The sequence below is a fragment of the Bos javanicus genome, chromosome 9 (assembly GCF_032452875.1).
Source record: "Bos javanicus breed banteng chromosome 9, ARS-OSU_banteng_1.0, whole genome shotgun sequence".
Taxonomy (NCBI): Eukaryota; Metazoa; Chordata; class Mammalia; order Artiodactyla; family Bovidae; genus Bos; species Bos javanicus.
Window position 1 is genome coordinate 70,449,496 of NC_083876.1, and position 22,084 is coordinate 70,471,579.

Here is a 22,084-nt window from a genome sequence, read left to right on the forward strand (position 1 = left end):
ACACTGGAGTGGGTTGCCAGTTCCTTCTCCAATGCATGAAAGTGAAAAGTGAAAGTGAAGTCGTTCAGTCGTGTCCAACTCTTAGCAAACCCACGGACTGCAGCCTACCAGGCTCCTCTGCCCATGGGATTTTCCAGGCAAGAGTACTGGAGTGGGGTGCCATTGCCTTCTCTGAAAACTAGCTTAGCTACTTATACTTAAATCTAGACTGACTTAATGCTATTGAGGTTCCATAAATACCAAAGTTGCTTACAAGTCAAATGCTTTAGCTGACAACTTTCTTTTCACTCTAAAACAATAATTTGAATAACATAGTATCTCATAAAATGAAGTTTCTTAGAAAGGCAACCATTCAGCTTTGCCTAATAGAGTGCATTTAATTAACTGAGTGCTTGATGTTTTTCATGAATGCAAATGTAAAATAAGGCCTCCTACACTCAAGCAGTATGCAATCTAGAAAAGGAGGGAAAAAAGTATCAATACATAGTATAAATGCTCTCATAATGTTTCAAACAAGGACCTATGTATAGGCATTCTACTGAAGGACAATCCAAAAAGCCTTAATGGAGGAGGCATTTGTATTATTTTTGAAGTGCAAGATACCAGACACTTTACTTTGGAGATTCGAACCTCCATATCGTACTTAAGACATAACTTGATGTTCAGATTATCAACTGGTTCCCCCAACCACAAGGGTAAATAAACTCCTAAAGGAAAGAACTGGCATTCACTGTTCATTATCAGATCTCATTATCAGGGTCTCTTGACACTCAATGAATATTTTTAAACTGAGGTACAAAACAGCATCAGAAAGACTGAATCTTATATAATAAGTCTTATGTATTTCTAAAACACAAGGCATATATAAGAAAAAAGTTAAGAGTATGTCCCTTTATTATTTATTCATTCAACATGGTCTGGGTACCTACTATCTACCAGGATTTCTGGACATCGACAATCATTCCTGCTTCTTTAATCTGTACAGCTCTAAACTTGAGGAGCAGGCTTCCTAGGTGCTACATTGGTGAAGGATTCACCTGCCAATGCAGGAGATGCACAAAATGCAGGTTTGATCCCCAGGTGGGGAAGATCCCCTGGAGGAGAAAATGGCAACAGGCTCCATTATTCTTGTCTGGAAAATTCCATGGGCAGAGGAGCCTGGCAAGCTACAGTCTATGGGGTTGCAAAGAGTCAGACACAACTGAGTGACTAAGCACACAAACTTGAGGAACAAGTGAAGGTATCATCTGATTGGGTGATGAAGAGCCTATGGAAACACACATCTGAAGTTACTGAATCAAATTTAGGAGAAACATTATATGGTATTAGTTCAATTTTATTACACACATGAAGTTGAAAACCAGACAGAATAACTGATTTGTTCAAGAAACTATGGCTATTTTTAAGTAGAAGAGTTAGGATTAGAATGTAGACGCCTTAGTTTCTAAAACAGTATTTTTCAGAGCACTAAAAGGGCTAAGAGTAAAAGACTTTTAAAAAAGATTATTTCATAATGCAGGTATGATAGCTGCCAAAGCAAAGAAAGGAAAAATAAGTGTGCAAAATTGAAGGAGTTGAGCTGAGACGCTCTGGTGTTTCAAGTGGTGTTCGAAGCACATTTCAAGGCCTCCCATGGACCACAAGGAGCCTTCTGCCCTGCTGAAGCTGATGAGGAAATAAACACCTGTCCTTTCTTCAGGCCGTATGAGCAAGATTCCATAGACATCACATTACCTAAGACCAGCATCACCCTCTTACATCAGTGTCAGGCATATATGGCCTGTGGGGGCTTTCAGCCTCCTTTGATACAGCCCTCCAGCTAAGAATGGTTGTTACATTTTGAAAAGGTTAAAAAAACCAAAACAACGATGATGAATACACAAGAGACCGTATGTGTGTTGCAAAGCCTAAAATGTTTACTATTTGGCCATTTATAGTAAAAATAGGCTGATCCTTGTCCTAAATTAGTAAAAACTACTAAAACTTTGTAATCATAACTGAGTTCAGTATGGTACTTGAGTGTACTAAGTACACACTATGTTACTAAGTCTATTTCACACAAAATTGAGCAGTGCTGCAAGTCTTCCACTGAGCACTCATCATGTATAAGAAGTTGAACTTCTGCAATTTTCAGAAAGAATACACCACCCTCTGGCAGAAACCAAAGAGGACCTAAAGAGCCTCTTGAAGGTGAAAGAGGAGACTGAAAAAGCCAGCTTAAAACTCAACATTCAAAAAACTAAGATCATGGCATCTAGTCCCATCACTTCATGCAAATAGATATCGACAGACTTTATCTTCTTGGGCTCCAAAATCACTGCAGATGGTGACTGCAGCCATGAAATTAAAAGACGCTTGGTCCTTGGAAGAAAAACTATGACAAACCTGGACAGCATATTAAAGAGCAGAGACATTACTTTGCCAACAAAGGTCCGTATAGTCAAAGCTATGGTTTTTCCAGTAATCATGATGTTAGAGTTGGACCGTAAAGAAGAGTAAATGCTGAAGAACTGATGCTTTTGAACTTCGGTGTTGGAGAAGACTCTTGAGAGTCCCTTGGACTGCAAGGAGATCCAACCAGTTCATCCTAAAGGAAATCAGTCCTGAATATTCATTGGAAAGACTGATGCTGAAGCTGAAACTCCAATACTTTGGCCACCTGATGTGAAGAACTGACTCATCAGAAAAGACCCTGATTCTGGGAAAGATTGAAGGCAGGAGAAGAAGGGGACAGCAGACGATGAGATGGTTGGATGGCATCACCGACTCAATGGACGTGAGTTTGAGCAAGCTCCAGGAGATGGTGAAGGATGGGGAAACCTGGCGAGGTGCAGTCCATGGGTCGCAAAAAGTCAGACATGACTGAGAGACTGAACAACGGCAAAATGATACCGGTACATTAAAGGTGCTGGTGTGTGTCAGTTATTATTTTTAACTGCTGCTCTTCTCACGTTAATTTAGAAACAATTATGGTTACTTTTTCATTTTATTGGATGAAGATTTTTGCAGAGTAACTGATGTATCGTTACCAATCTATTTTATTACTCTCCAGTTTATGACTATCTATCTCCTCGTTTTAGGATGGTGGCTCATATGATGTTTTGCCTTACTCATGTTGACATGTTCAAAACTCTTTACAAAAAAATTGGTTTAGAGACAGAGAGACAAAAAAGAGGTTTCTAGGTAAGTAACAAACAGGATAGTGATCTAAAATAACTGATAATCATTCCTAGCTTCTCCCAAGTCGTGTCTAGTAAATTTCATTTCATTACCTTGCCTGGGGTATTGTGAATTTTTGAAGTAGTCATATTCATTTTTACTGGCAAATGTCTAATTTGAAAGGAAAAAAAAAAAAAAAACCCTTGTGAAACATGAAAATTACGGAATTAATTCTTTCCATAGCCATAAACAGTTACTTGAAGAAAAACTCACCTAATACACTGAGATAGGATTAAATCAAGATGCACCACTACAAGAATACAACGAGCACATTATTTTTGCATTATTCACAATCTACAACTCTTTGCACTATTACTACTAGAGAGGTAACATTAAAGTATATTACATTTTTCATAACATAAGGAGAACACCATTTCCTACACATCCAGGAAAAGTGCATTATTATTTATACAAAACTCAAACCATGTCCTTTCTGCCTCTTCATTCTTTTCTGTACCAAACACCCACTGTGTTCCGTAAGAGTCTGCTGCCATCTAGCGGATGACCTGAGGAAAAACCTGCTTCATAGCAAAAGGTTTTTGTTGTTTTTTTCTTCCTGTCAGTACAACTATAGGCATGCTATCAGAGGCTGTGCACTGTTACCACCTGTCAGAATTCCCAGGGGACCAGGGAGGACACTGTCTGACCAGTGAGAGTGGCCAGGCTTTGGGGACACCCTGAGTTAGCCCCCAAAGGCACACAGACCACCTTCAAAGAAATGTCTCCAAATAACGGAGAACAGAATACAACCACCTGCTCTTTTAACACAAAAGAGCTCTGTTGCTCAATCGGAAATAACTCAGCTGAAACTGTCAATCGTGGAAAAAAAAAAATAACGGTTATTAAAACACATGGGCAAGTGGTTTAGAGATTCTGACTCAAGTCTCACCAACATCACACAGAGGAAGACGAGTTTAACACTGATCAGCAAGCAGTCTGGGAGCCAGACAGCTTGATTTGGAAACCTGACCTCACTCGTTCCTGGCTGCTGACCTTGGGCAAGTGATCTCATCTCTCCAAGCTATAACTGCCTCACAGTTAAGTGGACGGAAAATCACCTCTTCCTCAGTCATCAGGAACCTCAACTCGGGGCAATGTACGTAAGGGCTTTGTACTGGAAACAGAAAGAGCTTACTAAATGAGAGAGAATAGTATGAAGAGACTTAATGTTTTTCTTCTGGAAGTCATAGATGAGCACAGTGGCCAGCTATTGGAAGTTGACAATGACCAATTAGGAGCAATCATTGAAGGTGATGTGCTTACAACAAAATGAAGAATAAGAATATTCTTATTAACATATATTAACTAATGTGAAACACACTGTAGGAGGGTACTGAAATCTAATAAACTCTGATAAAGTTATGAGAATTGTAGAGATAATGATAAATATAAATCAAGACAAGATAGTTATAACCCCCAATTAGGAAGAAAGTCAGCTATTACCTGACAGTAACCATGTCTAGCAGTTACATACAAGTGAGAAACTGAACTATTAATAGGAAAAAACCCTACTAAATATTAAACAAACTCTAAATAAAAGCAAACTCTGTATTAGCCTCCAGGCTTTCCTCATCTATCAAACCATCTATTTTAAAGGGTGCTTTTAAGCATCACTATTATAGAAGACGGTATATATAGAAACATTGCAAAATGGCATAAATTTCTATTCGGTTGGTGCAAAAGTAATTGTGGTTTTGCACTGTTGAACTTTGCTGTTTGATATTGGAATACATTCTTAAATAAATGTGGTTATGTTATATATCATTTTAATGGACATTTCTTGCTTTGTGCTTTTTTGCTAATGCATTACTTGCTGTTTATATTTATTTTTCAGTTCAGTTCAGTCACGTCTGACTCTTTGAGACCCCATGAACTGCAGCACGCCAGGCCTCCCTGTTCATCACCAACTCCCAGAGTTTACTCAAACTCATGTCCATTGAGTCGGTGATGTCATTCAGTCATCTCAAAGACTAAGAGCAAATTCAAGCAATTTTTTAATTCAAGTTCAAAATGGGTTGTAAAGCAGTGGAGACAACTTGCAACATCAACAACCTGGCCCATGAACTGCTAATGAACGTCCAGTGCAGTAGTGGTTAGGGAAGTTTTGCAAAGGAGACGAAAGCCTTGAATATGAGCACGGTGGCCAGCCATCGGAAGTTGACAATGACCAATTAAGAGCAATCATCAAAGGTGATGCTCTTACAACTACGTGAGAAATTGCAGAAGAACTCAGCATCTACATTCCACAGTCATTCGGCATTCAAAGCAAATTGAAAAGGTGAAGAAGCTCTATAAGTGGGTTCCTCATAAGCTGACTGCAAATCAAAGAAATCATCATTTTGAAGTGTTGTCTTCTCTTATTCTACTCAACAACAATGAACGATTTTTCAACCTGATTGTGAGGTGTGGCAAAAAAATGGATTTTACACAACAGCCAGCGATGACCAGCTAAGTAGCTGGACTGAGAAGAAGCTCCAAAAAACTTCCCAAAGCCAAACTTGCACCAAAAAAAGGTCATGGTCATTGTTTGGTGGTCTGCTGCCCGGCTGATCCACTATAGCTTTCTGAATCCCGGTGAAACCGTTACCTCTGAGAAGTGTTCTCAGCAGATCGATGAGACGCACTGCAAGATGCAGCACCTTCAGCCAGCACTGGTCCACAGAAGGGCCCACAGCAACGTCCGACCACACACTGCACAACCGACATTTCAAAAGTTGAACGAATGGGGCTACGCGGTTTTGCCTCATCTGCACATTCACCTGGCCTCTCTCGTCAACCGACTACCAACTCTTCAGGCATCTCAACAACTTTTTGCAGGGAAAATGCTTTCACAACCAGCAGGACGCAGAAAATGCTTTCCAAAAGTTTGCTGAAACTTGAAGCACGAATTTTTATGCCACAGGAATACACAAACTTATTTCTCAAATAAGCAAGAATGGGTTGATTGTAATGGTTCCTATTCTGATTAATACAGATGTGTTTGAGACTAGTTATAACTGCAAGGAGATCCAACCAGTCAATCCTAAAGGAAATCAGTCCTGAATATTCATTGGAAGGACTGAAGCTGAGGCTGAAACTCCAATACCTTGGCCACCTGATGCAAATAACTGACTCACTGGAAAAGACCCTGATGCTGGGAAAGATTGAGGGCAGGAGGAGAAGGGGACGACAGAGGATGAGACGGTTGGATGGCATCACCGACTCGATGGACATAAGTTTGAGTAAGCTTCGGGAGTTGGTGATGGCCAGGGAAGCCTGGAGTGCTGTAGGGGTCGCAAAGAGTTGGACATGACTAAGTGACTGAACTGAACAGATAATGATTAAAATTTACTGTCTGAAACTGCATTAATTTTGTACCAACCTAATAAAAGAACACAAGATGCTGTTACTGGTAACTTTACGATAATCAGAGTTAGAATCAGGCTGGGCTAATCATTACTCAGTACAAGGTGCAAAAGATAATGTACCATGAAAAAATACCTGCATCAGCTGGTTGAAAATAAGTCTGAACACAAAAAGGTTTGAAGAAAAAAAAAAAAATCAAGTGACCTAGGTTTATTTTCTTATATCAAAACCAACAAAGTATACTGTAATTCTAAAAAGCACATGGTAAGTAGAAAAACTCGTTAGAAAATCTGAAAGAAAACTACTGAAATAATTATGGGCTTTTTTCCCCAATATTTTGTCTTGTGACCTGAACAGGGAGCTTATCTTCTTCATGAGTGAAAGAACTGATGTGCATGGTGGGGAGGAAAATGAAGGATCTTCTAAAGAATGAGTCTTGAGCTGAGAAGCTGCAGGTGAAGCCGGTGCAGCCGGGGCCAAGCACTCTGGTTTACTGTGCTCGCCCTCCTGGCACTCCAACACCCGCAGGCAAGTCCTGCTTCCATGAAGCAGTCTCTCATCTAGAACACATTTAATTTTAAATTCCTCATTGGTTTTCTTCCCAGATATTTCAAGAAAGGCACACAGTGTCACAGAGTTGCAATTTCGGGCATTTTACAGCTTCTGCAGACTAACAAAAAGTTAAATCTGAAGTCATGGTTCTTAAAAATGAACAAAGTACAAAAGCGAGTCATTTGCAAACTGTATCTAAACAGCACTTTGGAATTCGAAGGTGGCCAGAATACTGCAAGCTCTGACTTAGCAAAGACGTTCAGACTTAACCTCTTGTCACATGGGCCTGCCCAGCCGACCTAGTTGGAGGGAGTCTAGAATCAGGAGTTAACAGAGGCCCAGAGTAGGACACGGCCCCTTGAGAGGGTGGTCTGTGTACACAGCTAAGACAGGGGGGCTTGCCAGTGGGGAAACCTTACTCCTTCCGGTTTTCCAGCCTCCTCGGCCCACCTCACCTCTTGGACGAGCTTCCTTCCTGTCATCCGCTGATGGCCTCCCCTTGCTCCAAAAGCAGCTGCAGTATTAGGCATGTGAGGAATCCCCCTCCAGCTTGTATGACAGTGCTTCCTCAACTGTTAACCTCAGTCTGAATTCCTGATCAGTTTTAGTTGCAACACCCTGCTACTCACATGTTATTGCCTCTTCTTCCCTCCCCAAGCCATAAAGAACAGAGTGGGGGTGGGGGAAGAAAACCTACACAAGTTATATTTTCAGAGAAACCAAGACAACAAAAAAATCCTCAAAAATATGTACATGTGGCCAAAAGGAACAGATAAGAGCAGATCCTGGGTGAGAAGCCACGTGTATGGACAGGGAGTGAGGGGGTGTTGCAGATGAGAACAGGGGAGGCAGAGCTCCAAATGTCACCAGCAAGTATCCACCAGCAGAAGACGGTGACTGCACCCCGAGGTGGGGTCCAGGAGCAGCGCTGAGAAGGAACGGGGGTGGCTCTGCTGGGGGAGCTGGAAACCGGAGGCTGGGACCACCCTCGGGCCCCCAGGCTACCCATCTCTTAAAGTGTCACCTTTCCCTAAGAGGAAAGGGACACCTTAGAAAGAAGCAGCTGAACACTGGGGAGTCAATGGAGTGATGGGGGGACACTATGGCTGGAGGGGAAAGCCCTCCTACACCAGGCTAGGTTCTGAGAGGCAGAGGGGGAAAGAAACAGTGCCTCAGGGCAGCACAGAGAGGAAGGGGTCCTAGAGTAGAGTCTGGCTCCTCCCTCTCCCTTCACAGCCAGGAAAAGCACACTCACTCCACTGAATAACAACAGAAAGAACAGATATAGCAACCATGCAGAAGACTATAAAAAACTGTGGAAAAGAACAGCAAAACTCCCTATGAGGAAAACGCAGCAGGAAAAAAAATGTAACCACAGAAGTGGATAAGGTGAAAATTATAACCCAAAATAGCACTGAATTTTTTTTTTTTTTAACTCAGTGAAGCAACTGCAATTTTAAAGGAAGATCACAAAAGAGCTCCTAGGCAAGAGGGCCAGATAATATGCACCAATGAAGCAGAAACTAGAGGAACTTAGGGAAGAAAAAGAATTTAGAATTCTTTTCTGCAATGAATAAAAAATGACAGGTCAGGATAGATGCACAGAAAGCAAGAGCCCCAGAAACAGTGGGTGTCACTCTGGGTTGTTCAGGTCACACTCCAGACTTTCTGATGGTTTTAGCTACAGGTTCACTGTCACTCTCGACTCCTCTCTCTCAGCTCCTGGTGATCTCAGTACCCATGCTGATAACCCTGCCACCATCCTGGCCTGGCAGGCTGCAGTCCATGGGGTGGCAAAGAGTCAGACACAACTGAGGGACTGAACAACAATCCTGGCCTCAGTTCTTTGTATGAAAGTGAAAGTTGCTCGGTTGTGTCCGACTCCTTGCAATCCCATGAACTATATAGTTCATGAAATTCTCTAGGCCAGAAAACTGGAGTGGGTAGCCTTTCCCTTTTCCAGGGGATCTTCCCAACTGAGGCATCGAACCCAGGTCTCCCTCATTGCAGGCAGATTCTTTATCAGCTGAGCCACAGAGAAGCCCCAGTTCTTTGTATGTTTCTTTCCAAATGAGCTTATCCTCTATCCTCTCAAAATCACACACTCCAAGATCTAACCGAATGCCTTCTTATTACCAACAACTGTTAACTGTTCCATAACCTTAGTTTCATAGACACAACTTACAAATCACCACCTCCTGTATGCCTAGCACTCTCTGACTGGTACCCTGATCCCAACAAACCTCTGACAACTCCCAGGACCTAGGGCCCTTCGGTCCTGCCTCTTTGCCACTTTCCCTCACACAACCTCCCCCTCCCCCTCGGTTCACTGGCCTCCTGACCCAACTTGCACTCCACAGCCAGCCTAAACATCATCATCTTCTACTCCCCTGCTTGTGTCCTTGAGTCCCTCCCTCCACTCATCTTAACCACTCGACAAACCCAAAACTCTAGTTGAGCCCAATACTGTGCGTCCTCTAGTACATGACTGTGCCATACAGCACTTACCAAACCTCTGTTCATGGAGACTTTATCCTAAGATTATAAGTTTAACACTGGGGGAACTTACCACTCATGCTGTTTTTACAAATGAATCCTTCCGAGATCTATATAGAGAAAATACCCAGTGTAATGATACCTAGATGAAAACATTCTCTTATCTGTGTATCCAAGTTCCATTTATTTACATGCTCAAAAGTCTAGTTCTACCCAGAGTAAAAGCCTGAGTTAGGGATTTTGGTAGATAAGAGCTGAAAAATCAACTAATGTCACTTTGTCAGTGTTGGCTTATCATTATGGTCATTATCAGTAATCACTTCAAACAGAAGTAACCTTATAACAAAGGACTATTTAATAAAGGTATTTCTATATTATCCATGAATTACTCTTCCTAATGAGCTATTCAGTAAATGAAAACATCTTTCAGAATCTTGAGTTTTTCATAAAAATCAAAGAAGTTAATATAAATATCTCTTCTCTCATTCTATATCAATACCTGCCTAAAGCACACTAACCCGCATTACTTTCAAAATACAATACATTACAACAAAGTGTAGAATCTTGGGATTCAAAAGCCAACTTCAGCATTATCTGGGTTTCCTGTCACTTTAAATCCCAGTGCAATATGCCATGGAATGCAGGGCTGTGTTTAGTTTGCGAGGGCTGCCATAACAAAATAGCATAGAGTGGCGGCTTAAAACAACAGAATTTTATTTTCTCGCAGTTCTGGATGGAGGCTGGAAGCCTATGGTCAAGGTGCCAGTGGGGTGGGCTTTTCCTGAGGCTTCTTCTTGGCTTGCACATGGCCTTCTTCATGCTATATCCTCATGTGGCCTTCTCTCTGTGCCTGAGCATCCCTGGTGTTTCTCCCCTTCACATATGGTCAACAGTCACACCGGATTAGGACACTACCCTTATGACCTATTTTAACCTTAATTACCTTTCCAAAGGCCCTATCTTCAAATTCAGTCACACTGCAGATTAGGACTTCAACAAATGAATAGGGGAACACAATTCAGTCCATAACAAGGAACTTGACACAGCTTACAAGAGAGGAAGGTAAAAAAAAAAAAAAAATTAATGAATAAATTAAGATACTTGTCAAGTATCTTTGATGTACGCTCAAACACCTGGATGAATGAGTAACTTGTACCAGTCCATAGCAACCTCAGAAAACCTTGCAGGAAGGACCACTCATAATCACTGCAATTCCTTCTACTCAACTCTTAATTACTCTCCTTAATATCATACAAAAGGAAAGGAGATCCTCTTCCACTTGACACTTCAGTTCAGTTCAGTCACTCAATCGTGTCCGACTCTTTGAGACCCCATGGATGGCAGCATGCCAAGCTTCCCTGTTCATCACCAACTCCCAGAGCTTGCTCAAACTCATGTCCATCGAGTCAGTGATGCCATCCAACCATCTCATCCTCTGTCATCCCCTTCTCCTCCCACCTTCAATCGTTTCCGGCATCTAATGAGTCAGTTCTTTGCATCAGGTGGCCAAAATATTGGAGCTTTAGCACCAGCATCAGTCCTTCCAATGAATATTCAGGATTGATTTCCTTTAGAATTGACTGGTTGGATCTCCTTGCTGTCCAAGGGACTCTCAAGAGTCTTCAACACCACAGTTCAAAAGCATCAATTCTTTGGTGCTCAGCTTTCTTTATAGTCCAACTTTCACATCCATACATGACTACTGGAAAACCCATAGCCTTGACTAGACGAACCTTTGTTGGCAAAGTAATGTCTCTGCTTTTGAATATGCTGTATAGGTTGGTCATAGCTTTTCTTCCAAGGAGTAAGCGTCTTTTAATTTCATAGCTGTAGTCACCATCTCCAATGATTTTGGAGCCCAAAAAGATAAAGTCTGTCACTGCTTCCATTGCTTACCCATCTATTTCCCATGAAGTAATGGGACCAGATGCCATGATCTTCGTTTTCTGAATGTTGAGCTTTAAGCCAACTTTTTCACTCTCCTCTTTCACTTTCATCACGAGGCTTTTTAGTTCTTCTTCACTTTCTGCCGTAAGGGTGGTGTCATCTGTATATCTGAGGTGACTGGTATTTCTCCTGGCAATCTTGATTCCAGCTTGTGCTTCAATGGATCCAGACTGCCATTTCACATGATGTACTCTGCATATAAGTTAAATAAGCAGGGTGATAATATACAGCCTTGATGTACTCCTTTTCCTATTTGGAACCAGTCTGTTGTTCCATGTCCAGTTCTAACTATTGCTTCCTGACCTGCATATAGGTTTTCTCAAGACGCAAGTCAGGTGGTCTGGTATTCCCATCTCTTTCAGAATTTTCCAGTTTGTTGTGACCCATACAGTCAACGGTTTTGGTGTAATGAAGCAGAAGTAGATTTTTTTCTGGAACTCTCTTGCGTTTTCCATGATTTCCAACGGATGTTGGCAATTTGATCTCTGGTTCCTCTTGACATCCCTTCAACTATTTGAAGCAGCAATCCAATCCCCCTCTAGATGAAATGTTCCTAGTATTTCCAAATGCTGTATGGATCCATGCATCATAGAGTGATTTCTGTACCCTCTCATTCCCCTCTCCCTTTCCATTATTCATATTAAACAACTGGTACCCCACCCCTACCCCACCCCAGAACCAGGCTCATAGAAAGGTACTGTGCCTTTCCTTTAAGATTTCTAAGATACCTTTTTCCCCTCATGTCATCCTTGTGCAGGAGCCATGCTAATCTTCTCTGTATCATTCCATTTTTAGTATTAATATATGTGCTGCCAATGTGAGCACTAAGATTTCTTTATAAAACTTGTTTTGTTCTCATTCAGTTGATTTTACATTGTAGCATTGTAGTCAGGATTGCTGAGCACTTCCCATCTTGTCAAACTGTGTTCTTTTCCTCCAGGGTCACATCTTGAAATCATAACATTCTCTTCTTTGAAGTTTTCTATTCTCGCCTTTATGTTCTATCCTTTGTCATCCAACGGATTCTTAATAGCCTCTGTATGCAAAGCTCTTGAGGGATATAATTCTGCATTAAAGTATGATCCCCTGCCATAGAAGAGATTAGAGACTCTGGTAGTAAAGGAAAAAATGTTGGCACTTAGAAAAAAAGCATAAAGATGAAATACAGAAGAATTCACAAGCCAGCATCTCATTACCAAATGAGTGAGAAGAGATTCCTGCCATAAGGTCAAAGGTAAGAAAAAAAATAAACATTTATAATGGCTAGTACATGACACACATACTTATATAGATAAAGGGTAACCTACTTGAGATTATTCATTTGTTCTTATAGGACAGAGAGCTATGAACAGGGCACGTGAAGTTCTTTCTCTTTAGGAGCTGGCATTCTAGTAGGGAATGCAGAAAATAAGCGGACAATTATAGTAGTTTAATATACCAATCAAATAGAAGAGAGTTGGACTATAAAGATGGCTGAGAGCTGAAGAATTGATGCTTTTGAACTATGGTGCTGGAGAAGACTCTTGGAGAGTCCCTTGGACTGCAAGGAGATCCAACCAGTCAATCCTAAAGGAAATCAGTCCTGATTATTCATTGGAAGGACGGATACTGAGCTGAAACTCCAATACTTTGGCCATCCGGTGCGAAGAACTGACTCATTGGAAAAGACCCTGATGCTGGGAAAGATTGAAGGCAGGTAGAAAAGGGGATGACAGAAGATGAGATGGTTGGATGGCATCACTGACTCAATGGACATGAGTTTGAGTAAGCTCCAGGAGCTGGTGATGGACAGGGAGGCCTGGTAGGCTGCCGTCCATAGGGTCGCAGAGAGTCAGACATGACTGAGTGACTGAACAACAGACTTACTGATGAAAGGCATCACAGAAACAAAGCTGTTTAATGAGAAACAATGAGTGGAGGAAGCACAGCGATAGGTCAGGGAAGATATGTCTAATGACACAACCTTTGGGCTGAGACCTGAATGCCAAGGAGGAGCCAACTGTGCGAAGATTTGAGAAAATGTTTGAGGCAGAGGAAAAGCAAGTGCAGTTACTCTGAGTTAAGAAGGAGCTCAACTGTTCAGTCAGGGGAAAGGCAACTACTGTGGCTGAAATCTACAAAGAGGGAGAGTGGTTGCAGTTGGAGAGTGAGGGCAAGATCAGCCTTGGAGGGTGTGGTGGGGCATGGCGGGCTGACACGGTCTGACATCCTTCACCTCGGCTACAGTGTGGAGAAGAGACTGCAGGTGGGCAGGAATGGGAGCCGGGGGTACAATTCAGAGGCTGCTATCACCCAGAGAAGAAAGAGTAGGAGCTGGGACCTGCGTGGTGACAGCAGAGGCAGAGGGGAAAGGACAGATTTGGCAGGTAGGACCAACAGGATGTGCATTTAGGTTGCAAACGGGGAGCAAAAACTACACAGAACTAGGGACGGAGTTTGGGACCAAGGGTAAGAAAGTTCACGTTCAGGACAGTGGTTTACATACGGGGGCAGTGAGGGACAGAGCTCCCTGGAGCTGTATCTTTATTTTAGCTCGTAAAATAAATTTTAGTTCCTAAAACAAACAGAAAGCGTTCACCCACATTCAGTTGTAAACCACACTCGTTTTCAGTCACGTGGGCAAAATCACCAGAGAGAAGAAAGGGTGGCTGCTCTTTGTTCAGATTCCCTTGGATTCAGACATGAATTTTTACCCCTACCTCTGTTCCATGGCAACACCTTAGGCGAAGAAAATCGCAACAGTGAATTCAAAGCTACTGAAGCTTTTCTCCTCAAGAGGAAAAAAATTCAACCAGGTATTTTCAGACATGTGACATCAGAAGCAGAGATATCGCATTTTAAGGAAGGGAGGGACGGACGGGTGGAGAGAGAGAACATGTTTTCTACTCGTTTCCTTCTATAAACTGCTTTCCCTTCTACCAACACCCACGAACCAATCGCCCTAGGAAAAGGAAGGAAACACCTCCATTTCCTAGGTAAATACACCGTTTCAGTCAATTTATTAACTTCTCAGGACTGGTGATTCTTTTTAAAGAAAAGTCTGCTCTGGCAACCAAAAAGGAGAAGTTGATGATACCAGCTTCCCTTTTTTGCAGTCATGTGTTAAGGTGCAAAAAGAGTGTTCTTTACCAGACTGTAGTTAAAAGAACTGCATTCATTCTCAAAAGAAACAAAAGGGCTCACACCACTATAGAGATTTTTATGTTTCATCTCAAAGTCCTAAGGACCTCCTGAGAATAAGAGCCAGGCGCTAATCCTTCTCAATAAACAAGGAAAGAAATCACAACAGAGAAACCAATAATATTTACTTCAAATCTAAACAAATCTGTGTTGGATCAACAGCTTTAATCTATAGGAGATATATGATTAAAAAAAATAAAACAATGAAGATTCAACATAAATCTTTTTTCAGTCACCTTCCCTTAATATTTATAATATGGGCTTCAGTTCACACATTTTACGCCCCCCTACAAAGTCCTGACTTCTCAAATCTTCTGGAACACATATGACATATCACGCATATTTTTTCTGCTAAGAAAACTTCTACACGTACACATTCATATTTTATAAAGTTACCAATGGATCTTTTTTTTTGGTTCTTTTCCAAAGGCAAGCTTTAGCCATTCTCCAACTTCCTCTTTTAGATGATTCTTTAAACCAATACTCAAATGACAGAATTCTTATTAGCACTGGTAAGACTTACTGTAATATATATGTATGGTAAATTTTTACCTCAACAAATGTGTTTCGTGGTCAGCTGTGGTCATTTCTATCAATTTCCTTCAACTCATAACTTAGATAATTCTGACATGATTCACTCCAGAATCCCTTGTGACTGCAATTCTCCCACCTCTTAATATTTAGAAATAATACATAGCTCTTAGTGGAATTCTAGTTCTAACTTACAGATAACTGTTTCCATTATGGGAATTTAAAAGCATGCACGAAGGGTCCAGATGTGGCAACTGGTTTCTTAATACCAAAGAGAAGAATCTAACATATGTTAGAAGAGCTCTCAGGACTTTTATTTTTTTACTTGGTTTAACCAATTTCACTTGGTTAAAATCATAGCCTGTTAAAGTTAGAACAGACCATAATCCAGCCCACAGAAAAAATATATAAGAAAATCATGCTCTGGAAGACTAGACAGCTTACTCAGGTCACACTGCTCTCTGGATCTGATTTCAGGAAATGTGCATGCATGCACACAGAGCTTGCCTAATTAGAAACTTTTCCTATTGTCTCATTGATTTTCCCCACTCAGCGAAATTCTGAAAAGTCTGGTTCTAATCAGGGAACTGCAATATAAATCACAATGGGACACAACCGTGGCTAAAATGGGTAAAATTTAAAAGACTGCAGATGTCAAATATTGGCAAGAATTTGGAGCAACATAAATGAATACAGTGGCTGGTGGGGCCACTACTTGGGTAACTGGTTTGCTGTATCTACTACAGTTGAGCATACACATTATCCTACAACACTGCAACCCAATTCCCAGACACAGACATGAAACAAAACAATGTACAAGAGTGCTCAGCATTGTTCATAAAAGGAAAAAAAACAAAACAAAGCAAAAACACAGAAACACTCCAAACATCCAGCAACAGTAGCAAGAAAAACTAGATATGGTATGTCTGAATACAGTAATGAAAACAAAGGACTGACAGCTACCTGTAACAATACAGATGCAACAATACTTAGAAAGTGCACAAACCTAATGGGAGAAAGAAGTTTAACATAAATTACTTGATTCCATGAGATAAAGTTAAGAACTAGGAAGGTTAATTGGTGACATTAGAAGTCAGGACGCTGGTGATCTATGGACAGTATGGATGGGCTCTAAGCATGAGAAGGTCTACAAGAGGCTGGCAATGTTCTACTTCCTGATGTGTGGTATTGTAACATAATTTACTGAGCTACACTAATAATTTCTATACAGTTCAGTTCAGTCGCTCAGTTGTGTCCGACTCTTCGCGACCCCATGAATTGCAGCACGCCAGGCCTCCCTGTCCATCACCAACTCCCGGAGTCCACCCAAACTCATGTCCATTGAGTTGGTGATGCCATCCAGCCATCTCATCCTCTGTCGTCCCCTTCTCCTCCTGCCCCCAATCCCTCCCAACATCAGGGTCTTTTCCAATGAGTCAACTCTTCGCATGAGGTGGCCAAAGTATTGGAGTTGCAGCCTCAGCATCAGTCCTTCCAATGAATACCCAGGACTGATCTCCTTTAGAATGGACTGGTTGGATCTCCTTGCAGTCCAAGGGACTCTCAAGAGTCTTTTCCTTAACCACAGCTCAAAAGCATCAATTCTTCAGAGTTCAGCTTTCTTCACAGTCCAACTCTCACATCCATACATGACTACTGGAAAAACCACAGCCTTGACTAGATGGACCTTTGTTGTCAAAGTAATATCTCTGCTTTTTAATATGCTATCTAGGTTAGTTATAACTTTCCTTCCAAGGAGTAAGCATCTTTTAATTTCAGCATCTGCCATGATTTTGGAGCCCCCAAAAATAAAGTCAGACACTGTTTCCACTGTTTCCCCATCTATTTCCCATGAAGGGATGGGACCAGATGCCATGATCTTGGTTTTCTGAATGTTGAGCTTTAAGCCAACTTTTTCACTCTCCTCTTTCACTTTCATCAAGAGACTTCTTAGTTCCTCTTCACTTTCTGCCATAAGGGTGGTGTCATCTGCAAATCTGAGGTTACTGATATTTCTCCCGGCAATCTTGATTCCAGACTGTGCTTCTTCCAGCCCAGAGTTTCTATGATGTACTCTGCATATAGTTAAATAATTTCTATAACAACTCTCTATATATACGTGTGTGTGTATAAAATACTTCTATTTTTTAAAATTAAAAAAAGTCTTTAATTATGTGACGGGATGTCAATATATTTATCTGTTTCTTTCAAAAACATGCATTCTTTCTGTGTGTTCCATGTGTCCTGAGTCCTTCTCTGAATTGTGTGTGTTTGCACCAGGATGAAGGAGCCCTGTGAAACACCCTCTTCTGGTTCACCTCATATAGTAGGCTCAAGCCTTTTCAACCCACAGAGGCTTGCTTATCCTTGTCCCAGATGTCACAGGTAGGATGTCCCAAACAAAATACAGATGTTAAAGGGTAAACGAGTGTATATCTCCCTTCCTCATTCTGTTAATGAAAATAGTACTGTTTAAAAAAATAACTTGAGAACTAAATCTAAAGTTTGAGAACTAAATCTAAGCATGTCTTTGACGCACTATGATCTTCTGGTCTTTGGATAACAATCGGTTTTATTTGTACGTCAACTTCAGTCTATTGGGAATGGTTGCCTAGAACACTGCACTAAGAAAGATTTAATTCCGTGTTAAGGCCAGAGATAGAGAATACTGTCAAAATGGAGCACAAACACCTTGCTGACTCACAGTCAACAGAACACTTTCTCCCTTAGGATAAAAACAGGTTCTTAATCATTTTAAATGCTCCACAGAGAAATCTCTAATAAAGTTCTAGTTTATTAAATCTATTTACTGCATATACTTAGAAAGTGATATTATTTTAACATAATTTAATTTCTAACATATTTTACATTTACATATTTAGAATATTTAAATATTTTATGCTTAATATAAATTATATTATTGTAATGTGGTTTAAATACATCATGAGTAAAGCAAATCAACAAGACTAGAGATTATTTGTAACAAAAAGTAGCTTAATAGGGAGGAAAAAAAAACCTACTTAAGTTTAAAAACATTTTGTTTCCTCTATCCTACATTTTGCAAAACAGGACTGCCAGAATACTATTTTGAAAACTCACAAAATTCCAATTTTATGAAATGCTATTTTGGGGTTCCTCCAAGAATTAAGCCTTTTGACTGCTATTTTTGGTATAAATTAAACCATACAACTCAATATTTTTTTTTTGGTATAAATTAAACCATACAATTTAGTATTTTATATGTTTTCATTGATCTTAATCAAAATTAATATGAAAATAAATTTTCCCACTGCAATCCTCAGGAAGACTTTAGCTTCAGTTGAATAGATGTACATATTCTAAATATGAGGATATTTCCTTACTTACAGCATCTTCTGATTTCTTCTGTAAAATTAGATAATTTGTACTGACACAAATTCAAAAGATGCAAATGTAGTGTGAAGAGAAGCACCTAAATGGGGTGCAAAGTATCATCTTACTCAATCACGTTCAATATTATTAGCATTACCAGATGGGGGAAAAAGTGAACTGAAATTTCACACTTCTCCCTTTCACTTCCATGTGATTTCTGCAGAGCCCTTATCAGTAATGCACACTTGATGGTAGGTTAGATTTTTAGCAGTAACTTGCTCTACTGAAATCTAAACTTCCCATCATTTAAACATTTAATCTTAGAATTTAAAAAAGACAACCTTCCTCTGCTTCCCTGGTACACTCATTCTTTCAACTGTCAAAACTTCAAGAAGTTTACTTTCTCTTCTTTCCATAAACTTCTAACAGCTTTCTCTCTCACTACCTATCTGGTGCCTGTGCCTCCTATTTTGTTCAGAACTCAGAAACTTTCCATCTTTACCCATCAAATTTCGAGTCCACACCACACTTTGCAACAAATCTGCACAGTGGATAAAAAGGCAAACCACTTATCAGTGGTCCATTCCCCATAGTCTCTCACCTTCAAAGACAATTCTTTCACAAGTATACTCTCACCAGAATCTCCCTTGTATAGTAGGAAAAAAATGCACCTTTTCTTTGATCATCTTTGTATTTCTATGGTAGGATCTACTAGTTGCCTCCTAAATAATTGATTTATTTATCCCTTTTCTCTCAAATGGAGCAATCCCCATTTTTAGTGAGTGCACTGCAATCCAGCTAAAAGATGCTTTCGGCCTTCCTGGCAGTAGCCATGTGACTCTCAGTTCTGGTCAATAATATACACAGAGGTGAGAGGGTGCTGGGAAGTCCCTTTAAGTGGAACAGGTCAGTCCTTTTGCCTCCTTTTCTCCATCTACACAAGGAACATGGATAGTACACTGCCTTTCTTTTTTTTTTTTTTTTGAATTTTCCAAATCTGTGAACCATCTTCTTTTTAGTTAAATATATATATATATATATATATTTTTTTTTTTTTACCTTTTGACCCCCTTGACTGATTTCTTCCACCCCTCACCCCTGACAACCACCAATCTATTCTCCATATGCAGAAGTTTAGGGGTTGTTTGGTTTGAGTTTTTTTTTTTTTTTTAATTTCACATGCAATAAAGATCATACAGTAATTGCCCCCTTCTCTGACCTAATACAGTGCACTTGAGGTCTATCCATGTGGTCACAAATGGCAAGATTTCGGGTTTTTTTTAATGGCTGAATAATGTTCCACTGTGTATATCTATCTATCCACCACATCATCTTTATCCATTCAGCCATCAATGGACACAGGTTGCTTCCATACCTTGGCTATTGTAAATAAAGCTGTAATGAACATGGGAGTGAGACACACTTTCAAGCTAGCATTTCTGTTTTCTTTGGATAAAAACCCAAATGTAGAACTGCTGGATCATATGGGAATCCCTGGCGGATCAAACGGTAAAGAATCTGCCTGCAATATGGGAGGCTAGGGTTTGATCTCTGGGTTGGGAAGATCCCGTGGAGGAGGAAATGGCAACCCACTCCAATATTATTGCCTGGAGAATGCCATAGACAGAGGAGCCTGGCAGGCTACAGCCCATGAGGTCACAAAGCATTAGGTATGACTGAATGACTAACACAACAGCACAGTGGTAACTCTACTTTTCATTTTTTGAGGAACCTCCAATACAGTTTTCCATAGTGGTAGCACCAATTTACATTCCCACAGACAGTGCATAAGGGTTCCCTTTTCTCCACATCCTCATCAACACCTGTTATTTCTTGTCTTTTTGGTTTCCTTTGCTATGTGGTTTAGTTTGATATAGTCCCACATATGTTTGCTTTTGTAGGTTTCACTTTTGTTGTCAAATTTAAAAAATCATTGCTGAGACCTATATGAAGGAGCTCACCACCTATGTTTTCTTCTAGGAGTTATGTAGTTCAGGCCTTATGTTCAAGTCTATACCATTCTGAGTTAATTTTTGCGTATTAGTGTAAGCTGGTGGTCCTGTTTCATTCTCTTCCATGTGTCTGTCCAGTTTTCCCAACACAATTTATTGAAGAGACTCCTTTTTGTACTGTATATTTTTGGCTTTATTGTAAATTAATTGATAATATATACATGGGTTTATTTCTGGACCCTCCATTCTTTTTCATTGACCTATGTGTCTGTTTTTAATACCAATACCATACTGTTTTAATTGCTATAGCTCTGTAATAGTTTGAAATCAGAGAGTGTGATTACTCCAGCTTTTTTTTTTTTTCCCCAAGATTGTTTTGGTTATTCAGGATGTTTTGCAATATAAATGTTAAGATTGTTTATTCTATGAAAAATACCATCGTAATTTTGATAGGGATTACACTGAATTTGTAGATTAAATTGGATAATATGGACATAATATTAAGTGTTCTTATCCATAAGCATGGAATAGCTCTCCATTTACATGTGTCTCCTTCAATTTCTTTTCTTAATGTCTGGTATTTTTCAATATATATCCCTGGTTAAATTTATTCCCTTCTGATACAATTGTAAATGGGATTTTCTTAATTTCTCTTTCTGATAATTTGTTTTTAGTGTATAGAAACACAACGGATTTTGAGTATTGATTTTATAACCTGCAACATCACTAAATTTGTTTATATTAGTTCTATATTTTATTAGTCATACTAGTTTTTTGATGGAGTCTTCAGGGTTTTCTATATATATTTATCATGTCATCTGCAAATAGTGAGTTTTACTTCTTCCTTTCCAATTTGGAAGTCTTCTATTTATTTTTCTTGCCTAATGCTCTGTCCAGGATTTCCAATACTTTTGAATGAAAATGGCAATAATGGGTATCCTTATGCTTGTTCCTGATCTTGGAGGAAAAGCTTTTTAGCTTTTCACCATTGAGTATGATGTTAGCTGCAGGCTTGTTACTATGGATGTTACTATGTTGAAGTAAGTTCCCTCCATACCCATTTTTGTTGAGAGTTTATCATAAATGGATGTTAAATTCCGTCAAATGTTTTTTCTCTATTTACTGAAACGATCATATGATTTTTATCCTTCATTTTGTTAATGCACTGTATGCATCACATGGTCTGATCTGCGGAGGCTGAACCAGCTTTTCATCCCTGGAATATATCCAGGGATTTATTCTTTCAAAGTCACTAGTTTGCCAGATTCAATACTCTGTTTTCATCTTATTCGATGTCTTGGCAACATTAGACACATGATGCCTCACCCATCCTTAAAACACTCTTTTTAATTTCCCCAGCAGAGATTGATTTTCTTCTTACCTTAATGGTCATTCCTTCCCTGACTATGCTGTTTTCTCCTTGCTTTCCCAACATCTACATTTTTTTTTTAATGCTCCAGCCCTCTGAATTCTACTCCCTTCTATGTGATTATTTTAGATTTATAGTTTAA

The 22,084-nt window shown here is 40.0% G+C and overlaps 1 protein-coding gene and 1 pseudogene across 1 annotated transcript in view; both read right to left on the reverse strand.

The window, feature by feature from the left end:
- STX7 (syntaxin 7) overlaps nucleotides 1-22,084 on the reverse strand; it is a 56,639-nt gene that overhangs the window by 21,507 nt on the left and 13,048 nt on the right. The gene's annotated exons all lie outside the window — the stretch shown is intronic.
- Nucleotides 12,271-12,384, reverse strand: LOC133254550 (U6 spliceosomal RNA; annotated as a pseudogene).